The 11,388-nt window shown below is 37.4% G+C and overlaps 1 long non-coding RNA gene across 1 annotated transcript; it reads left to right on the top strand.

Annotated features, from left to right (window-relative positions):
• The first annotated feature begins 685 nt into the window (after positions 1-685).
• On the top strand, positions 686-10,515 carry LOC136838902 (uncharacterized). Its single transcript, XR_010853163.1, has 3 exons — positions 686-968; positions 5,087-5,185; positions 10,476-10,515. It is a non-coding gene; the product is annotated as an uncharacterized lncRNA (long non-coding RNA).
• Positions 10,516-11,388: the final 873 nt, after the last annotated feature.

Genomic DNA, 11,388 nt, shown 5'->3' on the forward strand with positions numbered 1-11,388 from the left:
TACTTGACCACATCTTGTGTAACGGGGTGTACTAGCATGATGCCAGCTTCGTCTAAACCAATGAATCAGTTAACGACATCACTAAGATACAATAGACATTGCATCGTTTTAAATCATAATTATGATCTATCAGAGGGAATGTTGCAGATAAAAAAATTGTACATTCATGAAATGAAAAACACGGGGATTTTACCCTAACATTTAAGTGGCTTATTTTCTCCTAAGGACTCTGCAGATGGTTATCCTCCAAAGAGGTGAGTGGCAGAAGGTCCTGGGTCTCTTTCCACATAAGTGTACCACTTCTTTCACCTTGTCTTGATGTTGTTCAACCCCTCACTTAAAAATTAAACCTAAAAGTATCAGACTATAAATGTGATTTAACCGTTCATTAATAATTAATAAGTGTCATCCTAAATGAAAGACCTAAATTAGTAGGCAGAATTTTTCACTGAATATCAGGATTCTGTATCAGAATTCTTAACTGAGATTCGATTTCGAGATCTTTGCGCATCTTGTGCTTTCAAAAACCAGTGAAAACAGATGTCATGGAAAATCCAGACATGTATTCTGAATCAGATTTCAGTCTTGCGTCTTTGAGTCAGACATGTGTATAGCATTTTGATCTTGAATATTCAGATCGGAAAGAAAGTTCAGCTAAACTGATGTTTTATTAGAAAAGTCGATTTTAAATAAAAAGAAATTGATATATACTCCTAATTTAGCATTTCAAGTGAACAAATACGCAGGAATTGGATTAATTCCTACGAGTACCCTCCAGAATCTTAATAGTCGATTCCATCAGCGGCGAGGAAGAAGAAACAGGTGGGCCGGTGCAGGGGGGAGGGGAAGGTTAATCTTAAGTAAGAAAGAGTGACGGAGGTTTGCCAGGGGAGAGGGGAGGATGGTTAAGGAGGGCGGGAGGCACAAACGGAGCCTTAGTGGCGAAGCCTTTCAATTGTGACAGTGCTGTAAGCTCGTAGAGTCATCATGGCCTTCCTCCTTAAACTTGTCACGGTGCTCATTCAATTTTTCCCTTCTTTGCATGTCTGTAGCCAATTGGTATCCCAGGTGTTATTTGTTAATCTTCTGTGCATTATTCGTTTGCATATCTTGTGAAAATATCCTCACCAGTGTGTGGCAAAAACAATAGTCGTTGTGAAGTTCCCGACGGAATGCCTTGTGAGACGCAGTTGACGCTAATACCAATGTCTTTAAATCGGTGTTGTGTTGATGCAAGACGCCTCGTACAGAACAACATCGTTTGATGGTGGCGTCTGCATCTTATCGTCTGTTTTTATTTTTTTTCTGTGTATGTGTGATTTGAAGAAAAGAAGTTAGCACACTGGCTTTGAGGTTTGATCTGAATAGGATTTTTTTGTGTATTTTGCAGCTAACAGAGTGTAAGTGCATAATTTGTTGTATTCTGAACAAATTAGGTCTAGTCCCACTTATAGTGGGAGTGTTTTCGCAAGCCAATGGCACGTGTCTGACTGGGTCACGTGATCTAAGGTATCCCGCCAAGGAAGAGGAGGGATGATAGTCTCAATTTTAAATGTTTTCAAGGTTATGTGTGTGCGACCATGAACTAACGTGCATTTTCCACTTCAACCATCTTTTCCTGTGGTTGTAATATGTGGTCTTTGAAGTGTTATCCGAGATGATCTTAAGTTGATGGAGATTTTCAAAGTTTTTTAATGCAAAGGTTGAAATGACGGGCAATCGAGTGGCCTTATTTAGCCTAGATACCGCCCCACGATAAAAAAGATAAATAGGCTAAATAAATAAGAAAGAGGAGTAGAATGCAGAGGATTTGGTCACAACCACAGAATGGCGGTAGATTTGCTTCTTATAGAATAAGAGGTTGTAAGAATCAAGAAAAGCCGAGGAAGAAAGAGAATTCCTAAGCTTGGCATTACAGGCCAGAAATCAGTTAGCCTAAGGGCGTCCAAGGATCATTATTCTGAGTTTTTATTATTATTATTATTATTATTATTATTATTATTATTATTATTATTATTATTATTATTATTATTATTATTATATTGTAGCTTGTACAGCTTACTCCTTGGGTTTTCATTCCTAATTTTAATCCATTGCCGCTTCCACTAGACTGCTTGGGCCTGATGTGAGTTTTATATATTTATTTATCAATTTTACGGGTAAAAAGTTTTAATCGTGCGTTTGGCGTACTCCTTTCCCCACTCTCTTCTTGGGTGTACTTGCCTTTTACTCGAGCTCAACGAAGTCTTTGAAATGTCTAATTATATGTTACTGGGGAACAGGGTAACCTGATCTAATATAATTTTTGACAAATTATCATGAGAGAATGAAAGGTTGCCATCATTTTAGGAAAAGCAAAATCCAATAGTGCAGGATTCGATAAAGGTTTTGGAAGGACACTGTAGGATTTTCGCAATACTTCTGACAAAAGATAAATAGTTACTGGTTGCTAAGTGTTTTCGTAAAAATTGCAAGGCTAAATTTTCTTTTAAATGACTAAAGTTCTTTGGCGAAATCTATTATTTTTATGGCTATTTTTTGATAAATATTTCTATGACTATCATTTCTGAAGACTATATATTTTGACAGAATATTTGTTAAGGTTAATTTTTTTGTTGACACATTTTTGTGGCTATTTAGATTAAAGAATTTTCATTGGTGGCTAATATTCTTAAGGGTATTTTATAAGATTGTAATGAGGTAATTGCACACACCCAGACAAAGGAGTTAAAGTGCCTTAGTTAATTCTATATGAAATTGAATGTATAAAGTTAAATTGTTACTGAAGGGTCTAATGGAGTCTATAGGGACTAGCTGTCTAATTGGATATAATCAGTAAAGGTCTAGTGAAATATAGAGGGAGAGTACGCGTAGGAAGTAAAAAGCAGCGGTTCTCAACCTTTTTGATGGTCCTAGAGCCAATTTGAGTCTGACAATCTGTGGTCACAATTCCCCGCCCCCACCCCACCCCCGAAACTGTGATATTTCCCCTGGCTGAGAACCAATGATTTAGTGAAATTTCTTCAGTAGTCTATAAGTGATGTATAGGCCTCGGTCACAGAGTACAGTTCTTGAAGGTTCTGGTGAAATCTGCTAGGAGTGAATGAATGATAAGTTACAGGTTACAGTTATTAATCAAGTCTAAATGAAATCAATATACTGGATTCATTAACAGAATAAACTTTAGTGAAGGGCCTGACGTAGTCTGTATCGACCAAATGAGTAGGACTAAATGTAACTGAATTGAGTCAAATACAGAATTTAGGCCACAGGCCAAGCACTGGGACTTATGAGGTCATTCAGTGCTGAAACGGAAATCAACAGTAAAAGGTTTGAAAGGTGTAACAGGAGGAAAGCCTCGCAGTTGCACTATGAATCAGTTTTTATGAGAGGGTGGAAATTAAGATGGAAGAAAGAGAATATGAAAGGAGGTACAGTAAAAGGAACGAAAGGGGTTGCGGCTAAGGGCCGAAGGGACGCTGCAAAGAACCTTAAGTAATGCCTACAGTGCACCGCATGAGGTGCAATGACGTCACTACCCCCCTACGGAGCAAATGGGTAGGATGCTGTCAGTGAAAAGTCTCTAGGGACCGAATGCATATTCAGTTTTGTAATAAGTTAAGTATACCTTAGTTTAACCAGACCACTGAGCTGATTAACAGCTCTCCTAGGGCTGGTCCGAATGATTAGACTTATTTCACGTGGCTAAGAACCAACTGGTTACCTAGCAACGGGACCTACAGTTTATTGTGGAATCCGAACCACATTATACCGAGAAATGAATTTCTATCACCAGAAATAAATTCCTCTAATTCTTCACTGGCCGGCCGGAGACTCGAACACGGGCCCAGCAGAGTGCTAGCCGAGAACTATACCGACCCGTCCAACGAGAAACTTAGTATAGGCCGTAGCGACACAGGTATTGGGTGAAATTTCGGTGAAGAGGATGTATAAGATTTAGTGAAGAAATAATATCTATATATATATATATATGTATGTGTATATATATATATATATATATATATATATATATATATATATATATATATATATATGTGTGTGTGTGTGTGTGTGTGTGTGTGTGTGAGTGTGTGGACGGTCTGATATTGTTAAGGTTTCTTTCTGGATGATTCTCAACACATCAGAAATGTACTTCGAGTGTACAGTAGTTTTAATAGGTTCAGACAGAAAGCCTTTATATCTCTCTCACTGACAAACATACGCACACACTATATATTCGCCTCCTGTTGAAATTTTGCCGGACATGTTTGCCAAATGTATACATCAGCTGCACTTTCTTATCCAAAATAAATGTAGGTGTTAAATTTAGATGTTATTTACACCAATTCATCCAAAATACATGGAGATATTAATTTCGCTGAGCCATGCAAAATAAATGCAGATGTAAATAACACTGACAAATTCAAATTGAAAGATGTTAATTACGCGGTAGCTAACGTTATATTTATTAATTACACGCAATAGAAATTGCTTTTAAATACGCCAATTCATTACAAAAAGTGCATATGTTAATTACAACGATTCGTTCACAATAAACGCATATATGAATTCCTCAGATTTGTCTAAAACGAACGTGAATGTACATCCATCGACTCATCCAGATGTTGATTACGCTGATACCCCCAAAATAAACGTAGTTGTTAATTACACCAATTCATCTAGAAATATTTAGATGTTAATTATACCTATTCATTCAAAACAAATGCAACATTAACTATATTAATTCATCCAAAATAAATATTGTTAATTACATAAAATCATCCACTAAAAAATGTAGATGTTAATTACACCTATTCATCCTAAACAAAAGCAGATATTAATTACATAGATTCCTCCAGAATAAATGCACAAGTTAAATACACAGATTTATCTAAAGTAAATGTAGATGTTATTACTCCGATTTATCCAGTTTAGCTGCAGATGTTAATTATTGATTCGTCCAAGAAAATGGAGTGAATTTTACAAAAAGAATGTAGATGTTAATCACTGATTTATCCTAGATAAATAAAAATGTTAATTACATTGATTCATCCTCTGACAATGGCTGGTCTTCTTCCCACCACAGGTCGCCACATGCGTGACTTTGCTCGCGTCTTCAACATTCGGAGGCCACGTCAAGAGGAGGGGCTACCATGACCAAACTATCAGGAGATACACCACAGAGGTACGATGATTCCAGTTGCTCTCTCTCTCTCTCTCTCTCTCTCTCTCTCTCTCTCTCTCTCTCTCTGTTGCAGAGTTACTCCTTTGCTCAAACACATAGCCCTTGTATTTTGATAAGTTACGATTTTTTTTTATTGTTGTACGATCTCTTATTTACATGCTTTTATTTAACTTGATTTCTGCGTCTGTCTGTCTGTTTGGGTCAAATCTTGTAACTCAATTTTCGACCTGTTCCCTTCGTCCGATGGACTTGAAATTTTGCATGCTTACTCAATCCCGGTGATAATACGGCCTTACACGATCAGTAGGTCAGCAATGACCTCTAGTGATCCTACAGTGACCTCTCTCAGTATCTCAGGATTTGTATGAAACTCTTCGGATTTCTCGCAACTTCTTTGACTTGGTAGAATCTTTCTTCTATATAACTCCTCCCCATTCCCTCTTCCATCCCTTTCCCTCTCCCCTCCTCTTCCCCATCCCCTCCCCTTTCCGGAGCAAATGATCAAGTGTTAATTTAGCTGTCCTCTCCACCCCTTCCCTCTTCCATCCCCTTCCCCTTCCATTTCCCCTCCCCTTCCAAAGCACGCATCAACTGTTAATTTAGCTGTGTCCTACCCCCTTCCCCCTTCCATCCCCTTCCCTTCCCCTCCCCCTTCCGGAACATACGATCAAATGTTAATTTAGCTGTGTCCTCCCCCTCCCTTCCTCTTCCCTACCCTCCCACTTCCCCCCTTCCCCTTCTGGAGCACACAATCAAGTGTTAATTTAGCTATGTCCTCCCTCTCCTTTCCTCTTCCCATCCTCTTTCCCTCCCTTCCTCCCCCTTCCGAACATACATCAAATGTTAACTTAGCTGTGTCCTCCCCCTCCCCCTTCCTCTTCCATCGCGCCCTCCACCTTCCTCCTTCTCCTCCCATTTCCTCCCCCTTCCAGAGAGCAAACGATCAAGTGACTTTGTCATGTCCTCCCTCCATCTCCTCCTCCCCTCCCTTTCCATCCCTACCCATACGCCTTCCCCTTGCTTCCATCCCCTCCCCTCCCCCCATTTCCCCTTTCCCCCTCCCGTTCCCTCTTCCTCCCTTTCCTTCCCCTCCGTTCCTCTTCCCCTCACTTTCCCCTTCCTCCCCCGTAAACGGATACAGTTTCGTTAACTACAATCATAAATCTATTTGTTCACAAATTAAAAAGTATAAAATAAAAAAATAATTTTTTTTTTTTTAAATATGCTTTCATTAAAATGAATTTAAAGTAAAAAATAATTTTTTGAGACATCATGATTTTGTTGCTAATCATGTCTACAAATATAAGCGTGAGCCCCAAACATGAAGGAAATGCTACAAGAAAAGAAATAGATTTCTTAATTTCTTTGTACCAATTCATTCCATGTTTGAGCTCCACATTTTTTGCATTACCATCAAACCAGCAGAAAAAATCTGGTGTCTCAAAAAAATTATTTTTTACTGGTTTAGTGCATTGTGGTAAAAGCATGTTTAAATTTTTGTTTTTGTTTATTTTTAGAGGCGAAATATTCTTTTATTAAAAATGTTTAGTTTGTTAGTGCTTGTTAGGTAACGAACAGTTTATATTTTAAGAACATCACAAATGTCATCGTACCTTGGTTAATTAATTTTTACCACGATATATATCTCCTACACGTGTTACATATTTTTCTTTGCATAGCATATACTTGTATTTTCAGGAGGTATCTATTTTACATTTTTAAAACATTCCATTCACTCTAGCTATAGAGCTGCGTTACAGTTTGGCAACATAAACTGTCTCCTTTTACCAGGTTGAATCATAGAGAAACTTGCAATTTATTGAATATGATTAAACCGTCTCATTTTAATGACATACATGGTCAGACCTCGACTAACAGAAAACACTACGCAGAAAAACGTTGATCTAAATTATTAATCACCAGGATATGCTCACGGACAAAAGAGAAAGTCAAAGTAGTTCCTAAAATTCATAATCTTTCCGTAGGGCAACCTGGCAACCCATTTCACTTTTCATTGAAGACAACATTCGAATGTTTTTCTTTAAATCCTTGCGGTTTACTCTCGGGAAATTAATCCGGAAATTACTGCGGTGTCTTTGAAGTCCCGACGAGATCCTTGAATATTTCGGAGGAGTTATTTTTTCAAAATGTCCATTTCTACCTAAGCTGCCACAGGGCTAAGGTCTCGGCTGCCTCGATTTATCAAAAATGTAAGCGGTGTGCGCGGGGCAGTTAGATGACTTACTCTGAGACGATACAGGAAATTTGAGTTGTTGGTATTTCCCCTTCCTTTGTGTTGAAGGAATCGTGTGTTTTCGAATAAATTTGATTTGGTTCATCAATTTATGCTTCCTACACAACGACGTAGAGGTTTGCTTCATAACGTTCAAAGGAAAATCGGTCGTTAATTATTCTCTTAGTTTCACCTTTAGTGAAGATAAGATCAGTTTCATAATTTTCCAGGAAAATGTCAGCGTTAATCATTCTGTCCTGTTTTTATTAACGTTGATTATCCGTCCAAGAATTTTACGGTTATCACAAGACTAGCTTTTATATTGTTAATTGCAAAAGGAAGGGAATTACTGACCATACCAGTTCCCATCAAAGCTTGTGAAAATAACCTTTCCACAGTTTTGATGGGAATTGCTACGGTCAGTAATGTCCTCTCTTTTGCAATTAACAATATAAGAATTAATCTAGTGATAGCTGTAAAATCGGCGTCAGTAACCTAAATGTTGTGACGCCAGTTTTAGTAACCGTAAATTCATCAATCAAGTTAATTAGCCGTAAAATGTTTGGACGGATAATCAATGTTAAGAAAAACAGGACAGAATGATTAACGCTGACATTTTCCTGGAAAATTATGAAACAGCTTTTCACTAAAGGTGAAAGTCCTTTAAAACTTTTGAAACAACCATTTACATCGTTCATTGTGAAGATATAAAATGATTAGCCAATTGAAATTTCTTCGAGAACATATGATTTCTTCAAGGCAAAGGAAGGAGAATTATAAAAACTAGTCTTGTGGCAGCTGTAAAATATTCGGACGGATGATCAACGTAAAAAAAAAAAAAAAAAAAAAAAAACAGAATAAGGATAACCTTCATTACGCTCAAACCGAGGAAGAAATTATATCACTAAGTTTCTTTAATGGCAACACCTCCTGTGAGCTTCGATATTTGGTATTCAACATCACAGCAGTTTGGAGCTTTCTAGCGGTATTCTACATTTATATAAATCTGAGAGTTTTCCAGCTCTATTCTGCATCGCGGTTTTTTTTTTTTTTTTTTTTTTTTAATTTTAGAACTAGGAGACTTTTCTAATCATATTCCATGTTCAGGAAGTTTGAGAGCTTTAATGGTATTCTTCATACAGTAATCTGAGATTTTTCATTTACTCCTACAATATGATTAGAGTTTTAAATGGTATCTCACTCTGTGACAGTTTTGGGTTTTGTTAAATTGTATCTTGCTTGCAGTATTGTAGGAGTCTGCAGATTTTTTAAAATGTATCCTGTATCATGGTCGTGCATGATATTGTTTAATGGTACCTTTCTTAATGGCAGTTCAAGGTTCTTTCTTATGGCGTGGAGAGCGAGGCAGAAAGGATCTTCTAGCTAATGGGTAAAATGAGTCTGGGACCACAGAAGAAAGTACAGAATTCCGCATTGTCATATGATAACATAAGAGTTGTCCTCATACTCCATAAAAATCGATAAATCTCTCATTATCGTTATCAGAAACAATTTCTTCTTGAAAGACACTAAAAGAAACGTTTCTGGATGAGACTATCAGCTCTTAGAATTTGCATCAATTCCTCGGATTAAAATGTCACAACTCTTTCAAATAAACAGAATTTCAATTGGGAGTTTTTATACCAACACTGTGGCACATAGATGATGGATTTAAATGAAGCAGACAGTTCCATATCTGTATTAATGTATTATCTTTTTTCATCAACAGTAACACGAATAAATCTATTGATATTTGCTTAAACTCTTTAAAGCTCAAGTTAAAGGCTGCCAGCGTTGGGGAGCAGGTCATCTGTGGGAGCACCCGCTTCGGAAGTTCATTCATCTGGAAGTGGCGATAAAAGAAGACACACACACACACACACACACACACACACAGAGAGAGAGAGAGAGAGAGAGAGAGAGAGAGAGAGATGCTGTATTTACATCATGCGTCACAATTTTTTTTTATTTTAGTCTTATACAATGAATTAAAGTTTCTCGTTATATTAAAGGAATAAAAGAAAAAAGAAATCGACCCCGTGATCACCGAAGTTAATCAACGTCGAGTATGGTCAGTACTCCGATCCCCAGCCCCCATCCCCCAAAAAAGCAAGACGTCGTCGGCACATAATTCCCCTAGGGCCTAGATTATCAAATGGGCTGGACGGGGAGGGATGTTGCTGGCAACTTCATTCCATGAAGAGAGAGGGGGCCAGGGTTGGTTGTGTAACTTGGCTGATTGCTTGGTCGATTTCTTTCTGTTTTATGTTTACAAAAACGAGACACTTATTCATCTACCCTGTTCAGTTTTTACCATTGTAAACGGCTGCAGAAGTTACAGCTGAAAAATATGATTTCCCGTGTTTATTTAGTTTGTAATGGGTCTTTCTCCTCCACACACACGCACACACACACACACACAGCTTGAACCATTTATTACGCCTATAAACCTATTTACGATAACTGTGTCATTCGCCTTATCTTGAACACTTTTTCTTTCTGAATATAAGAGCCTTTACTTTAATAGCCCTTCTACACTACCTCTCCAGCAGTTTGTAGGTCTTCCTCTCGTCCATTCTCTCAACACTTCCGAATTGTACACTCTTTGCACTAGACTATGTCCTCCATTCTTTCAATGGTCTTATCTACAGTACACTACCTTTTTACCGGTTCTTCACACCTTCACTATTCTCGCCATTTCAGTCCGTCTCAATAGCTTAGCAACCACATTTCATTTCTTGAATCCTGCTTCACCTCTTCTATCTTACTTTTACGACTCACCATTCTGTCACCATCCATAATAACCCATGGCTCCACCTTCCTTGTTTCCAGTCACCCTTAATCACACTTGCTGCCGATCACTCTCATATTCTTCTGTTGCAAAGGCTTTCATACCTCCCCTACACAATGCTCTAGCTAATATATTTACACCTTTTTTCGTCCACAGAGTTCTGCTGGCGCTACCCCTTCCCTGGTTCTATTATTATTATTATTATTATTATTATTATTATTATTATTATTATTATTATTATTATTATTACTGGGGTTTCCTTCCAGAGAACCTGCTGGTGGAACGAAATCTGCAAGGAAGAATTCCAGATAGAATTTCGGTGTAAGTGCCCTAAGTGGTCCTTCTGCAGATCCCCTGGCAAGTACTACAATGCTTACTGTAGCGTCATGGCCTCTGGATACATCTGGATACAGCCCAACTTCCCTATACGTAACAACTGGAGATATATGTACCACAACTAGGAACACTTGATGTAATACAACTGGGAAGCTTTCAAGTGATACATGTACCTCCATTACGTAACCTTAAGGAGGAACATGCATCAGAACTAGGAATCCCTGGGTTGTACAGACCATGGTATGAACAATTAAATCCCATACGTTTTGTTATCCAAATTACTTGTCCAGTCAATTTATCCTTTTTGAAATCGTATGCAATTCAGGCGGTTAATTCGGGTTTCATTATATTTGCTCTGTTAATTTCTTTCTTGGTAAGTATTGCAGTTCACACGTTAGATGCAGGTTTAGTTAAACAAATGTTTCGTTAATTTTCTGTTTTGACAAGCATAAAAAATCCCATTTTTGTAATTTTTGTTTTAAAAAAATGTGAGTGTAAAACTGATGTTATGAACCAGTTATTTTGCTAAATTATAGTTAATCGGGTTCAGTTTTACATCTTGTTCAGATTTATGATCGTCTCCTTAACCGAGATTGATTGTATTGTATCAGTTACTGTCATGAAACTTGAGCATTGTTAAACCCTGGCTAATTGTTTTGCCTTATCATTTGCTACCTACTATATCATATTGTTGTTGAATATGGTACTCATTTTTTCGGAGAAACTTATTGAAACAAATTCTAATCAGCTTTGATATTCAATCTTTTATGATATTTCATTATTTTTGTAAATTGTTTAATTACTAATTTTTAGCGTTATTTAAACTTTTTATCTATATGGTTA

Source organism: Macrobrachium rosenbergii, chromosome 1 (genome assembly GCF_040412425.1).
Source record: "Macrobrachium rosenbergii isolate ZJJX-2024 chromosome 1, ASM4041242v1, whole genome shotgun sequence".
Lineage (NCBI taxonomy): Eukaryota > Metazoa > Arthropoda > Malacostraca > Decapoda > Palaemonidae > Macrobrachium > Macrobrachium rosenbergii.